The following is a 17,533-nucleotide window of genomic DNA, read 5'->3' on the forward strand; positions in this document are numbered from 1 at the left end:
TCGATAGGATTTGGGCTCAGGAAAAAAAGTTCCACTACGCATACCCAAAAAATAATTTTCGAGCCTGCGAAATTTAATTTTTTTTTTTTTACTTGTTTTCGACTTTGACTTTTAAGGTTTCCATATGTATACCCTGCCCAACCCAAAAATGGCCGCTAAAAACGTTGGCTATAGCAGTTTTAGAAAAAAATATATATATACATATATTTTAATAACTGTTATCGACAACGTTTCTAGCGGACATTTTTGGGTAGGACAGGGTATACATGAAAATTTTACAATCAAATGAAAATTCTTTTAGTAGGTCATGAAAATACCTTAAAAATCGAAGTCGAAAAGAAGTCAAAAAAATGAAATTTCGCACGCTCGAAAATTATTTTTTTGGGTATGCGTAGTGGAAGTTTTTTCCTGAGCCCAAATCCTATCGAAAAATCGATGGCGCGATATCGGTTAATAAATCGACCCAGTCTAGTGAATACCCCATGCGACTTAAATTTCTTTTTAAGTTTCAAGAAAAATTTTACAATACAACAATTTTAAATGTTTTTTTTTTTTGCAACAGAGTAATGGTGGTATTTTTCAGAACGGTGACTTCGGATACGCAATTTTTACTTAACATACATGCCTGAGTTTTTTTATTTGCAATTAAGAAATTAGTGTATCCTCTATCCCTTGCAACCCCTACAATATTGCATTCGCAAATCGACTGCTAAGCGGAGTATCACCCTAACTCGGCTGCTGTTTCGAAAACGCCCTATCTTGAAATATTTTTCAAAAATGCCCTATCTCAGAATTCGTTTGAAAAACGCCCTATTTCAGAGTTTAAACGCCCTTTTCAAACAGAAATTCAATACATTTTGACGTTAGCTAGAGCGTTTATGAAACAAATGTTCAGATCGGGCGTTCTTGAATCGAATATTGAGATAGGGCGTTTTCGAACCGGCAGCTGAGATAGGGTGATATTCCACTCAACAAAGTAGACGTACTAAACTTGAAATTTGTTTTTCAAAGTTTTTTTATCCGTTGCCCACTTTCAAAAAATACCATGATTACTCAGCTCCACTGTGGTACGTTTGTGGTACTCACGTGACCAAGGTTATCAGCTTATTTGCTTATGTGCTTACATTTTTAACCTAATCTACAAAAACAAAATACACTGCAGACAAGTATCTTCTTTAGCAAACAAGTTGATTCTGGTGGCGGTGACGTGAATACCCCAAGTGTTATATAAATTTGTCCAGTTTGCGCTTACATTCTGAGGGTTCCTTTAGGATGCTTAACTATCAGATTATCGTATAACTATATTATTATGATATATACATATGGTTATATTTTGACGCAGTTTCCAAAAACATACGAGATATAAGAAATTTTTTTTAAACCAGTGAACTCGAGAACCATGCTAAATGATCACCCCGTTTGCTTTTGATACGAAAATATTTCATTGTACACTAGCGTGCGTCAAATTTATTGTTCAAAAGGCACATCCAGCTTCTGAATCTATGGGTCATACTGAGTAATATTGTCCATGGGAGCATAGGTCTGAAATGAATTTCGAGCCTCCCTAATTTTGTTAGAAAATTGTATATCCCAATCCGAATAGCGGCTCTCACAAATAAAATACATGAAAATAAATGTCAAATTCAGATTGGGGTATAAAATTTTCTAACAAAATTAGGGAGGCTCGAAATTCATTTCAGACCTATGCTCCCATGGACAATATTACTCAGTATGACCCATGGATTCAGAAACTGGATGTGCACCTGAAGTTTTTTCCCCATTTTTCCCCATACAGTTTGACCCGCCCTAGTGTACACGCTTGCTCTACATTGTGTTCCTGCAGTTTTTGCCTCGAGTGTATGTATGTATAAAGTAATTTGGTACTTGTTGCTGTCTAAATTTTTTCATAATTTTGAGCCGGTTTGACTGCATTTTATTTACTTATGCTTATGCAGTTTTTTTTTGTCTACTTTCCTTTACCTACCAATCCATTTTTTCACTAATGTAATCTCATGCGTATTTGCCAAAGGAGTTCACAATAATGACTTTTTTTCTGTTAAAAACAATAAATAATAATTTTGTTATTTCTACTGAAGCCAAGGCGAATTCAGTATCAGATGACGTCGCCTAAATTCCCATCAGCTGACTGCTTCTTTTGATAATTTCCGCCTTGGTACAACAATCTGTCAGTTAATTAAAATCAAGGCGAATTCAATACCAGGTGTTGTTATCCCAACAGCTGATTGCTTCTTCTTGATAATTTTCCATACAACGCCTTGTACTACCATTGTGAATGATGACAAAGTGTGATCTCTTCTGCATAAATGTCAAAATTCCAAAGTGATTGGATCACCTGATTCGTATTTGACTATCGCTGTCTCATTCTGTATCTCTTTCTATCACCCGCTGAAGATAGGCGCCGCCATATTGAACAGCCTGTCAAAACGCTGAAAAGTAGCCATATTGAACAGCCTGTCAGGCAGTTGACAGATAAGAGATCACACTTTGTCATCATTCACAATGTTGTACTACAACATGTCAGTTAATCGGAATCAATGCAAATTTTCTTTTGACTTGTGATTCTTTTGCACGGCGAATTTGTTGAATTCGCTTTGCCATCACCTTATATAGATTCGCCTGGAGTCAACTGACATATTGTTGTTTGGAAAATAATCAAAAAGAAACAATCAGCTATTTGGGTGACAACACCTGGTACTGAATTCGCTGTAACCTTGACTGAAGCGCACATTTTACTTGAAGTCAATTTCAACTCCAAAAGTATAAGACAAGAAAAAGTAAGGGTATTCGCCAAGTGTTTACGCTACACGCTTACAGAAATACCTACATAACATTTGCACATCCATTTTTCGCTGCGTATAGAACAAACCATATTTTTTTAAAGAGACTGAGCCAAAAGCGCAAGGGAAACCGACCAAGTTTTTGTTTCTTTTTTTTTAACTTTCAATTATAGGGATAAGCTGTTGCCAATTTGACGACCCAGTCAAAGATACCCTACTGCTGGGAATGTGGTTAGAAACGGTGTTTACGTGTGATGGAATAAAACTATTGGAACCAGAATGCTCTATGGTATACTTTGTCGATACGGGAATAAGAAAATCGTAAAAGCTGGCAGTGTCTTTAAGGCAGAAGTGGAAGCCGCGACCAAAGCAGCAGAGATACGAAAAAAAACTTCGCAATTTGCAGTCGCGAAAATTTTTGTTTGACAACCAGACGGTCATTAAGGCTATAATCTCGCATCTGGGAAAGAAGACAACAGCTGTATATGTTCAACCAAGCTTAGGGGGGCTGCTAGCTGTCAAAACTCATGGCCAAACAAATTTTCAGATCTAGAAGCAGCTGATGGCGTGCGCCCTAGAAAACTTCTAGTTTTCCCAATGGAACGTAGATATTTTATAATATAGGTAACGGTTCTTGAGGGGATTTTCCAGTTTAGTTGTCGAATAAACTTCTTGTAACGCTATGAACAAATTTAGTTTGTGTGAGGTTCGGTTCAACCTAACTTCAGGAAATCTGGACTCGTTACTTTTTATTTACATAAAAGTGATTCTAAGTAGTGAGCTTTTTATACCTGATATACCTAGCGAATATTGCATCACACTTCGGCTCTTCTTAAACTTTAGTACATATTTGTCCACCGCAAAACTGATTCATTCGAAGGGGCCCCCTATTTTTAATTTGACATACATATGTAAGCAACTAGTACTACGTTTTTCAAACATATAAATTGATATACATATATGCTTATTAGACTGGGTCGATTTATTAACCGATATCGCGCCATCGATTTTTGATAGGATTTGGGTTCTGGAAAAAAAGTTCCACTACGCATAGCCAAAAAAATAATTTTCGAGCTAGCGAAATTTCATTTTTTTTTACTTTTTTTCGACTTTGATTTTTAATGTTTTTTCATGACCCACTAAAGAAATTTTCATATGTATACCCTTTCCGACCCAAAAATGTCCGCTAAAAACGTTGTTGTCGATAACAGTTTTTGAAAAAAAAAAAAAAAATTTATTTTCAAAAAACTGGTATCGCCAACGTTTTTAGCGGATATTTTTGGGTCGGACAGGGTATACATGAACATTTTACAATCAAATCATGACTCAATTATATGGTTGGCTCATCTCATCAGCTGATTTTATTTATTTCATTGCATGGTCGATGGGATTGTCCAAAGAGATGGCAAACTCAAAATGAAACCAACACATGGCAACATTTTCTTACACATACAAAAACTGATAAGTTTTATGTTTCCATTCCATACCATTCGCACCAACACCAATACACAGATTTTGACAATTTGAACATACATATTTTGTTATTGTACAGATGAGCCAAACATATAGTTGAACCATCAATCAAATGAAAATTTTTTTAGTGAAATGAAAAGAGCTTAAAAATGCAAGTCGAAAAAAATCAAAAAAATTAAATTTCGCAGGCTCGAAAATTATTTTTTTGGGTATGTGTAGTGGAACTTTTTTTTCCTGATCCCAAATCCTATCGAAAAATCGATGGCGCGATATCTGTTAATAAATCGACCCAGTCTAATATACATATACATATGCTCATACTTTGTCCGCTTACGAGGAGTTCGCGTCAGTCCAAGCGAAGTTCTTGATTGCTTTGTTATGAAAACAAATAACTGTCCACATCCGGCCTGACGGGAGGCAATTTCTTCTAAAAATTGTCACTAAAACTTGGTACATAAAAAACTTCTTGGCCAAGGGAGATGTCCGTTATCGAAGTTAGCCTCCATAACAAACGTATGGGTTTTCGAAGTTGAATGATTCGTAACATAATTAGGACAGCCCTTTTTTAATTATTTCAATTAAAAACGAAAAATTTTAATATGTAGTCTGCTTTATTTGCTTATTTGAATGGCATAATTTGTTTTTCTTGTCGAGCTGTTAAATAAACAGATATTGGACTATGTTTTTAAATATAGGGCTTTTACTTTTTTCGAACATCTGCCTTTTTACTCTCTATAATCTCTGTTGGAAAAAAAGGCCGATCACGCCTAAATGCTTACTTTTTTATTGTTTTTTATATATACAATAATTAAAACATGTATGTATATCACGAAAGTTCCATTTTCGAACTTCGAAAGCTAATTCCCATGTTTTGCAGGCTATCTTCAAAAAACGAAGATGGCACTTGTTTGCCTGACTCTACCTTTTCAAAAACGTTGGCTCATTCTAATACCCAGCCGTATAATTAACAGTTTTATGCATTTTTATCTATTTGGCGAACACCCTTAACATGGCAAACTGTGCAAAATCATACATTTCTTGTTACATCACAAAATTTCTAAATTAATGCTAATCTTTAGCACTGAAATAATATTTTTTTCATTCATTTTACATTCAAAATTCCTGTAGTTAATGTCCCCTCTTATAGTATAATATCTTTTACTGGCTTAACGCTAATTATTTCAAAAACAACTTGACGATTATCTTCAACGTTTATATACTAAACGTATTTTTATTGAGTTTAATTTTAAGTTTGCAGTAGAATTTTCTAATTTTAATTACGATATATACAAATACAAAGTTTCTCGCTTTTTTATACCTATGTAAGTATGTATGATAAACGTAAAATTGATTGTAGATAGAATTAACTGTTTACATTTTTCCTGTTTTTCTTTTTTAATTTTAATTTAATATGATATAGGAATAAAGATTTGTTATTTGCCAAATACAGCATCATTCAATTGTGAGACTTACATATGTAGCATTCGCTGCTTTCAGGGAAGTATTGATCTGTTCCAAGGCAAATTCAGTACCAGGTGTTATCCCAACAACTGATTGCTTCTTCTTCATTATTTTCCATACAACACCTTGTACTTTAATATGTCAGTTAATCGAAATCAATTAACTTCACATTCTTCTGTACGGCGAATTGGTTGAATTCGCTTTGCCACCACCTGGTATGGATTCGCCTTGGACTATACATTCTTCAGCACGGCGAATTGGTTGAATTTGCTTTGCCACTACCTGGTATGGATTCGCCTTGGATCGGTTCGTCACAAAACAATTGCGAATTAGAGTTGAAAAATTATAAATAAATAAAAAACAATCTATAAAATTTTTTTAAATTATTTAAATTCTCTATGCAAATATGTAAATTAAGGAAAAATTATCAATTTTTCTTTTTTCTTATTTTAAAGCTCGTGTTCGCAACTATTTTGTCGCGAATACGCTCGCACACCTCTCGAAAATCATGCGGCGAACACAGTAATAGATATATATACCTCACACTAGGGTGACCAAGACTTCCCTATTAAGGGCCAATTAATGGTGACTTATCCATAACCAGATAAAACAGCTGATCGAATCAACCTTATGGAAATCAATGTAATCGATTAATGGTGCCATACCATTACGCTAAAGCCATAACCATAACATAGCCAACCAACGTTATGACTAAGAGACTTATTTTTTGTGGAATATATTTGTAATTTTTTGCATTTTCCTGATTTTTATGAAATTGTCACGACTTTAGGTTAAGGCACCATTAATCGATCACATTGGAGATGGTTATGGATATGGGTATGGTTACGACTATGGCGTTAGGGTTAAGGAAGTTTAATTGGCCCTTTAATACGGATATGTCCGTATTTTAAGGTATGTATCCGTATGTCCGTATTTTTTGTAGATACTCCGTATTTTCAGTGCTTTTGTTGAATAAAGCGTTCTAAAAAATTACTTTAAAGATTTCGATCCTTAAAGGCGCTCGCGCGGACAGCTGCTCACGCGCGCACATAAGGACGCACCACATATCATACATGCAAACACGTGTTAAGCCCAGCTCGCATCAGCTGAGGCAGATTTATGCGGATGCGTTAAGGACTGGACACAATGAGTGAAAGAGTGATGTTGGTATTTTTCACATCGGTCATCTGGTCACCCTTCCTTACACTATATTAAAATTTGCGTAATTTCGGCCTCAGTTGCAGTTTGTCCGTAGGATTAATGCTGAAATTAAAATTCATTATTTAGAATTTTCGAACATAGGTTTTCAAAAAGCATTCGAATTCTAAAGATACACTCTCACAAAGCGAGCGGAAGTACGTCTGGCTTTCAATTAAAATTATTTCTCAAAAAAAAAAAAAAAACAAAATCACTTTCTAAAAAAAACTTTAGTACTAACTGTTCACATTCAAAATTGTAATTCTTCGTTAAAAAAATAAGTATGAAAAGTGCTATGAACTGCTAAGTGCGACCAAACCATCACCCCCCAGCGGGTTAGGGGATCAGAATATATCCGCGGTAGGTATGCCTGTCGTAAGAGGCGACTAAAATACCAGATTCAAGGGGCTGTGTAGCGCAACCCTTCAGGTTGCCAGCACAATATATAGCTTCTCCAAACCCAATTGTCAACCTCACCTATCCGCGGCGAATCCTGTTTCACTAACAGACAAGGCTCTGGCGACCCCAAGCTCCTCATGGAACTAGGGGGTAGGGAGGGAGGGAATGGCCTGAAGGTTTAATGTGGCCACATAAATCGTTCCCGAGATGGTCGGGCTAGTACCTTAATGGTGCTATGGTACCGGAGCGTACCGGATTTGTATCCGGCAAAGGACCATCACATCGATGACACTCCCCAAAGCCTTCGGGGAGCAACTTTATCGCTACAACAACAACAACCAAACCATCACATAATAAGAATTATGCCTAAATGTAGGCAACATTATTTTTCATTTTCTGCACACAAAATATGTACATAATTCTTTTAGAATATTTTAGAGTTTTATTTAAGCCTATGCGTTGACACATTTTTTGTTGGGATTGACACTATGACGGCAACGCCTAGGCCGTTGTGAAGTCAGTCAGCAAAAGGCCCATCACATAAGCATATATAGATGCGTTCAACTCAATATTATGCATTATGAGTAGATGGCACGTATTTTTATGGAGAACGGCAAATTGAGCGACACTGGCGCCATCTGACATAAAAAAGTAGCCAACTTCCAACTTTTGTTGCAAGCAAAGCATAAGGAGAAGAATTTAACATTTGCTTTGGCTAAGGGTGCTTCCACACTTTGCAAGTTAAACTGTTTTTCTCACTTCTAACATTTATAGAGAGCATGTTTATAACAGTGTTTCGCGAAATTTTGTATGTGGATGGGCTGGGCGAAATAAACTTCAATTGCCACGTCTGAAGTTCCTTCATATTTACAAGCGCAACATCTTGCGTGATTGTGGTGATGCTACTGGCATGCATAAGATTGCGTTGAGCGCATCTATATGAAAAACTTCATTGTGTCTCGGCCATTAGCGCAATGACAACAATCGAATTATTAACGCTACTGAGAAGTGAGTTGGCGCGTTGCTTGCACTGTTTAGTAGAATGACACTTGTGTATCAGATTCGAGTTTGACGTAACTGGCACTGACACTTAGTTGATGATGTTAAAGCCCCGTAACATAAGCAGTTTTTCATATAGACCCGTTAAGCACAATCCTCTGCATGATGAGTAGATTGTGCGTTCTCCATAACAACTGGCGCCATCTGATATGAAAAAGTAGCCAACTTGCAACTTTTGTTGCAAGCAAAGCATAAGAAGAGGAATTCGACATTTTCTTTGGCTAAGGGTGCTTTCACACTTTGCAAGTGAAATAATTTTTCCTACTCGTTGATACTTTTCTTACATTTTTCACAGTTAAAAACTGCAATTTAACAAATAAATAGGACACAAAATATGTTAGCAAGTACTTTTCCTGTAAAGTGGGAATGTTTGTAATAGTGCTTCGCGAAATTTTGTATATGAACGGGCAAAGCGAAATAAACGCATGAAAGTAGAAAAAATGCAATATTGATGCGATCGCACGCGTTTTCGGACTTAACTCGAATTTTCATGCGTTGCGTGCATACAAGTCCGTGCGTGCCTATAGAGTCCATCCCGTAGGAATATATGTACATTACGGTGGGCCAAATTTATTGTTGAAAAGGCACATCCAGTTTCTGAATCTATGGGTCATGCCGAGTATTATTATCCATGGGACCATAGGTCTGAAATGAATTTTGCGGCACCCCAATTTTGTTAGAAAATTTTATATCTCACTCCGAATAGCTGCTATCACAAATAAAATACATGAAAATAAATGTCAAATTCGGATTCGGATATAAAATTTTCTAACAAAATTAGGGAGGCTCAAAATTCATTTCAGACCTATGGTCCCATGGACAATATTATTCAGTATGACCCATAGATTCAGAAACTAGATGTGCACCTGAAGCATACATCTTGCAATGGAGTTTCACCCTTATTTGGTGAATGAGTACAAAACGTAGTATCTGCTGTCAACGAGCAAAGAGTCAGCGCATTTGTGTCTTGGTAACGACGTTACTGTTGGCAGCCATAATTCCGAAATAGTACAGGACTTCGTTTATTTGAGAACCAGCATCAACACAATCAAACAATGTTCATCCAGAAATGTAGAGTTGAATCACTCTTGTCAACAAATTTTCATATGTATACCCTTTCCGACCAAAATGTCCGCTAAAAACGTTGTTGTCGATAACAGTTTTTGAAAAAAAAAAAAAAAATTTATTTTCAAAAAACTGGTATCGCCAACGTTTTTAGCGGATATTTTTGGGTCGGACAGGGTATACATGAACATTTTACAATCAAATCATGACTCAATTATATGGTTGGCTCATCTCATCAGCTGATTTTATTTATTTCATTGCATGGTCGATGGGATTGTCCAAAGAGATGGCAAACTCAAAATGAAACCAACACATGGCAACATTTTCTTACACATACAAAAACTGATAAGTTTTATGTTTCCATTCCATACCATTCGCACCAACACCAATACACAGATTTTGACAATTTGAACATACATATTTTGTTATTGTACAGATGAGCCAAACATATAGTTGAACCATCAATCAAATGAAAATTTTTTTAGTGAAATGAAAAGAGCTTAAAAATGCAAGTCGAAAAAAATCAAAAAAATTAAATTTCGCAGGCTCGAAAATTATTTTTTTGGGTATGTGTAGTGGAACTTTTTTTTCCTGATCCCAAATCCTATCGAAAAATCGATGGCGCGATATCTGTTAATAAATCGACCCAGTCTAATATACATATACATATGCTCATACTTTGTCCGCTTACGAGGAGTTCGCGTCAGTCCAAGCGAAGTTCTTGATTGCTTTGTTATGAAAACAAATAACTGTCCACATCCGGCCTGACGGGAGGCAATTTCTTCTAAAAATTGTCACTAAAACTTGGTACATAAAAAACTTCTTGGCCAAGGGAGATGTCCGTTATCGAAGTTAGCCTCCATAACAAACGTATGGGTTTTCGAAGTTGAATGATTCGTAACATAATTAGGACAGCCCTTTTTTAATTATTTCAATTAAAAACGAAAAATTTTAATATGTAGTCTGCTTTATTTGCTTATTTGAATGGCATAATTTGTTTTTCTTGTCGAGCTGTTAAATAAACAGATATTGGACTATGTTTTTAAATATAGGGCTTTTACTTTTTTCGAACATCTGCCTTTTTACTCTCTATAATCTCTGTTGGAAAAAAAGGCCGATCACGCCTAAATGCTTACTTTTTTATTGTTTTTTATATATACAATAATTAAAACATGTATGTATATCACGAAAGTTCCATTTTCGAACTTCGAAAGCTAATTCCCATGTTTTGCAGGCTATCTTCAAAAAACGAAGATGGCACTTGTTTGCCTGACTCTACCTTTTCAAAAACGTTGGCTCATTCTAATACCCAGCCGTATAATTAACAGTTTTATGCATTTTTATCTATTTGGCGAACACCCTTAACATGGCAAACTGTGCAAAATCATACATTTCTTGTTACATCACAAAATTTCTAAATTAATGCTAATCTTTAGCACTGAAATAATATTTTTTTCATTCATTTTACATTCAAAATTCCTGTAGTTAATGTCCCCTCTTATAGTATAATATCTTTTACTGGCTTAACGCTAATTATTTCAAAAACAACTTGACGATTATCTTCAACGTTTATATACTAAACGTATTTTTATTGAGTTTAATTTTAAGTTTGCAGTAGAATTTTCTAATTTTAATTACGATATATACAAATACAAAGTTTCTCGCTTTTTTATACCTATGTAAGTATGTATGATAAACGTAAAATTGATTGTAGATAGAATTAACTGTTTACATTTTTCCTGTTTTTCTTTTTTAATTTTAATTTAATATGATATAGGAATAAAGATTTGTTATTTGCCAAATACAGCATCATTCAATTGTGAGACTTACATATGTAGCATTCGCTGCTTTCAGGGAAGTATTGATCTGTTCCAAGGCAAATTCAGTACCAGGTGTTATCCCAACAACTGATTGCTTCTTCTTCATTATTTTCCATACAACACCTTGTACTTTAATATGTCAGTTAATCGAAATCAATTAACTTCACATTCTTCTGTACGGCGAATTGGTTGAATTCGCTTTGCCACCACCTGGTATGGATTCGCCTTGGACTATACATTCTTCAGCACGGCGAATTGGTTGAATTTGCTTTGCCACTACCTGGTATGGATTCGCCTTGGATCGGTTCGTCACAAAACAATTGCGAATTAGAGTTGAAAAATTATAAATAAATAAAAAACAATCTATAAAATTTTTTTAAATTATTTAAATTCTCTATGCAAATATGTAAATTAAGGAAAAATTATCAATTTTTCTTTTTTCTTATTTTAAAGCTCGTGTTCGCAACTATTTTGTCGCGAATACGCTCGCACACCTCTCGAAAATCATGCGGCGAACACAGTAATAGATATATATACCTCACACTAGGGTGACCAAGACTTCCCTATTAAGGGCCAATTAATGGTGACTTATCCATAACCAGATAAAACAGCTGATCGAATCAACCTTATGGAAATCAATGTAATCGATTAATGGTGCCATACCATTACGCTAAAGCCATAACCATAACATAGCCAACCAACGTTATAACTAAGAGACTTATTTTTTGTGGAATATATTTGTAATTTTTTGCATTTTCCTGATTTTTATGAAATTGTCACGACTTTAGGTTAAGGCACCATTAATCGATCACATTGGAGATGGTTATGGATATGGGTATGGTTACGACTATGGCGTTAGGGTTAAGGAAGTTTAATTGGCCCTTTAATACGGATATGTCCGTATTTTAAGGTATGTATCCGTATGTCCGTATTTTTTGTAGATACTCCGTATTTTCAGTGCTTTTGTTGAATAAAGCGTTCTAAAAAATTACTTTAAAGATTTCGATCCTTAAAGGCGCTCGCGCGGACAGCTGCTCACGCGCGCACATAAGGACGCACCACATATCATACATGCAAACACGTGTTAAGCCCAGCTCGCATCAGCTGAGGCAGATTTATGCGGATGCGTTAAGGACTGGACACAATGAGTGAAAGAGTGATGTTGGTATTTTTCACATCGGTCATCTGGTCACCCTTCCTTACACTATATTAAAATTTGCGTAATTTCGGCCTCAGTTGCAGTTTGTCCGTAGGATTAATGCTGAAATTAAAATTCATTATTTAGAATTTTCGAACATAGGTATTCAAAAAGCATTCGAATTCTAAAGATACACTCTCACAAAGCGAGCGGAAGTACGTCTGGCTTTCAATTAAAATTATTTCTCAAAAAAAAAAAAAAAAACAAAATCACTTTCTAAAAAAAACTTTAGTACTAACTGTTCACATTCAAAATTGTAATTCTTCGTTAAAAAAATAAGTATGAAAAGTGCTATGAACTGCTAAGTGCGACCAAACCATCACCCCCCAGCGGGTTAGGGGATCAGAATATATCCGCGGTAGGTATGCCTGTCGTAAGAGGCGACTAAAATACCAGATTCAAGGGGCTGTGTAGCGCAACCCTTCAGGTTGCCAGCACAATATATAGCTTCTCCAAACCCAATTGTCAACCTCACCTATCCGCGGCGAATCCTGTTTCACTAACAGACAAGGCTCTGGCGACCCCAAGCTCCTCATGGAACTAGGGGGTAGGGAGGGAGGGAATGGCCTGAAGGTTTAATGTGGCCACATAAATCGTTCCCGAGATGGTCGGGCTAGTACCTTAATGGTGCTATGGTACCGGAGCGTACCGGATTTGTATCCGGCAAAGGACCATCACATCGATGACACTCCCCAAAGCCTTCGGGGAGCAACTTTATCGCTACAACAACAACAACCAAACCATCACATAATAAGAATTATGCCTAAATGTAGGCAACATTATTTTTCATTTTCTGCACACAAAATATGTACATAATTCTTTTAGAATATTTTAGAGTTTTATTTAAGCCTATGCGTTGACACATTTTTTGTTGGGATTGACACTATGACGGCAACGCCTAGGCCGTTGTGAAGTCAGTCAGCAAAAGGCCCATCACATAAGCATATATAGATGCGTTCAACTCAATATTATGCATTATGAGTAGATGGCACGTATTTTTATGGAGAACGGCAAATTGAGCGACACTGGCGCCATCTGACATAAAAAAGTAGCCAACTTCCAACTTTTGTTGCAAGCAAAGCATAAGGAGAAGAATTTAACATTTGCTTTGGCTAAGGGTGCTTCCACACTTTGCAAGTTAAACTGTTTTTCTCACTTCTAACATTTATAGAGAGCATGTTTATAACAGTGTTTCGCGAAATTTTGTATGTGGATGGGCTGGGCGAAATAAACTTCAATTGCCACGTCTGAAGTTCCTTCATATTTACAAGCGCAACATCTTGCGTGATTGTGGTGATGCTACTGGCATGCATAAGATTGCGTTGAGCGCATCTATATGAAAAACTTCATTGTGTCTCGGCCATTAGCGCAATGACAACAATCGAATTATTAACGCTACTGAGAAGTGAGTTGGCGCGTTGCTTGCACTGTTTAGTAGAATGACACTTGTGTATCAGATTCGAGTTTGACGTAACTGGCACTGACACTTAGTTGATGATGTTAAAGCCCCGTAACATAAGCAGTTTTTCATATAGACCCGTTAAGCACAATCCTCTGCATGATGAGTAGATTGTGCGTTCTCCATAACAACTGGCGCCATCTGATATGAAAAAGTAGCCAACTTGCAACTTTTGTTGCAAGCAAAGCATAAGAAGAGGAATTCGACATTTTCTTTGGCTAAGGGTGCTTTCACACTTTGCAAGTGAAATAATTTTTCCTACTCGTTGATACTTTTCTTACATTTTTCACAGTTAAAAACTGCAATTTAACAAATAAATAGGACACAAAATATGTTAGCAAGTACTTTTCCTGTAAAGTGGGAATGTTTGTAATAGTGCTTCGCGAAATTTTGTATATGAACGGGCAAAGCGAAATAAACGCATGAAAGTAGAAAAAATGCAATATTGATGCGATCGCACGCGTTTTCGGACTTAACTCGAATTTTCATGCGTTGCGTGCATACAAGTCCGTGCGTGCCTATAGAGTCCATCCCGTAGGAATATATGTACATTACGGTGGGCCAAATTTATTGTTGAAAAGGCACATCCAGTTTCTGAATCTATGGGTCATGCCGAGTATTATTATCCATGGGACCATAGGTCTGAAATGAATTTTGCGGCACCCCAATTTTGTTAGAAAATTTTATATCTCACTCCGAATAGCTGCTATCACAAATAAAATACATGAAAATAAATGTCAAATTCGGATTCGGATATAAAATTTTCTAACAAAATTAGGGAGGCTCAAAATTCATTTCAGACCTATGGTCCCATGGACAATATTATTCAGTATGACCCATAGATTCAGAAACTAGATGTGCACCTGAAGCATACATCTTGCAATGGAGTTTCACCCTTATTTGGTGAATGAGTACAAAACGTAGTATCTGCTGTCAACGAGCAAAGAGTCAGCGCATTTGTGTCTTGGTAACGACGTTACTGTTGGCAGCCATAATTCCGAAATAGTACAGGACTTCGTTTATTTGAGAACCAGCATCAACACAATCAAACAATGTTCATCCAGAAATGTAGAGTTGAATCACTCTTGTCAACAAATGGTACTATGAACTGAGTAGGCAATTGAAAAGTAAAGTTTTCCCGCGACAAACGAAAATCGCGCTATACAAGTCACTTGTAACAAACGGCCTGCTTTATGATGCAGAAGCATTTACGCTGATGACATCAGATGAGGCAGCTCAGGAAGTGTTCGGTTCGTTCTTTTTTATTACAGCCCTCATAAGAAATCACAGAAAGAGGGCGGCTCAAACTTCGCTGAAAGTATGAGATGGAAAGTTTTTCAGATTGAAAAAAAGTTTCCCTGGTTTTACTAATTGGCCCCAGTTAGCACTGCGAAGAAGCGACTCACAATTTGTTGAACGGCCAAAACCGTTATAACCGTAAAGTGCCAATTGGGTAAGATTTTGTAATGCTTTGATGCAAAATTACGAAAGCTCCAATTTCGTATCTGTCAGGGCAAACTAATTTGAAAAGCGCAGAAATGCGTTTGGCTCAATTATTTTGCCGTATAAAGGTATTATTTAGAAATATGCTGCTTAGCCTCGACCGAAGTTGACTTAAGTTTGGTTAGGTCCGGTTAAGCCTCAAAAATCGTTACTCACTCGTTCCCTTCTATGCTTACATACTATGTACATTAACCTAGGTCGATTTGTATGGATGAAAGTTAACCGATATCGCGCCATCGATTTTTCGATAGGACTTGGGGTCAGGAAAAAAAGTTCCACTACGAATACCCAAAAAAAAAATAATTTTCTAGCCTGCAAAATTTCATTTTTAATGCTTTTTTTCCAATTTGATTTTTAAGGTCTTTTTCAGGACCTACTAAAAATATTTTCATATGTATACCCTATCCTATCTAAAAATGTCCGCTAAAAACGTTGGCGATAACATTTTTTTTTTGTTTTTTTTTTTTCAAAAAACTGTAATCGACAACGTTTTTAGCGAAAATGTTTGGGCCGGAGGGTATACATATGAAAATATTTGTAGTAGGTCATGAAAAAGACCTTAAAAATCAAAGTCGAAAAAAAGTCAAAAAAATGAAATTTCGCAGGCTCGAAAACTATTTTTTTGGGTATGCGTAGTGGAACTTTTTATTCCTGAGCCCAATCCTATCGAAAAATCTATGGCGCGATATCGGTTAACTTTCGTCCATACAAATCGACCCACCCTAATGTACATGCATGCATATTACAAATTCAGTTCTTTTTTACACGTAATGCAAGCGTACACAAAACAACAAACAAGAAATATGTATAAATGCTAACCAAGAATTGTTATACAAAAAAACTTAACGAAAAAAAGGAATAATAACACTAATTAAAAAAAAGAAAATAAATAACTAATATAAAGAAATGAACATTGCAAAAGTGTGTCGCCAATAAACAAGTATACATACATACATAATGTATTTTTATATAGCAGCACATAAGAATAAAAGATGTAACAAAAAGTCATAATGAAACATGAAAGTAAATATGTTTAGATGAGTGATAAAAAAAACGAAAAAAGGCAAAACATTAAATAAAAACTAAAATTGTTATATAATAGCGTGGCTTTTAATAATTTTAGTTTAACTAAATTTAATGCATGTAATAACAAAATTAAATGATCATTAAAATACAGAGTACATCTGAACATTATAAATATTTTAAGTATATTTTCAAAAATCTATTAAATTTGTAATAAACTATTATTTATGTATGAATCAGCTAAATAATTCTAAAATATGTTTTCTCTTATTGTTTGTTCAAATTTTTCTCAACATCAAATATTAAAGCATTCGTTTAAACAAAAAAAAAAAAAATGTTGTTTTATCGCGTGAAAAAATATGCAATTTGATGTGGCAAAATGATATCGAACTTTCGGATCAACTCTCCTTGCTTATCTGTTCTTCAGAAGTGTTAACAGTGCCATCGAAAGTGAGAGGCGTATTACCACATCCAAAAAACATCACTTCTGAAATCGAGCGAAGAATAACTCTTGCCAATAAATGCTACTTTGGACTAGGTAGGCAATTGAAAAGTAAAGTCCTGTCTCGGCAAAGGAAAATCATGCTCTACAAGTCATTTATAGTTCCCGTACTTCTATATGATGCATAAGCATGGACCATGACAACATTAGATGAAGCGGCTCTGAGCTCTCGAGAGAAAACTTCTTTGAAAGATTTACGGCCTTCCACGCGTTGGAGACAGCGAGCACCAATGAAGATTAAATCATCAGTTGTACCAGCGCTAGGCAGACATCAGCATAGTCCAGCGAATTAAAAAGTAGCAGCTGCGCTGGCTAGGCCATGTTATTGCAGATCAAAGATTATGCTTCGGCGAAAAAAGTATTATTTATCGGAACTTGCCTATGGAAGCAGAGCTTCCATAGCTTTTACTATTATTAATACTTCATGTAAGTATTGTTTTCAATAAAACCGTTTAACTGAAAATTTTTTTTAAATTATTTTATTTTCAAGTTTTTAGGCTTTATTTAATTGCCTATTGTTTCTCATTCTATTTAGTTCATTTAATGACTCATTAGTACAAGGACTCTTTCCTGACA

This window comes from Eurosta solidaginis, chromosome 1 (genome assembly GCF_040869045.1).
Source record: "Eurosta solidaginis isolate ZX-2024a chromosome 1, ASM4086904v1, whole genome shotgun sequence".
NCBI lineage: Eukaryota > Metazoa > Arthropoda > Insecta > Diptera > Tephritidae > Eurosta > Eurosta solidaginis.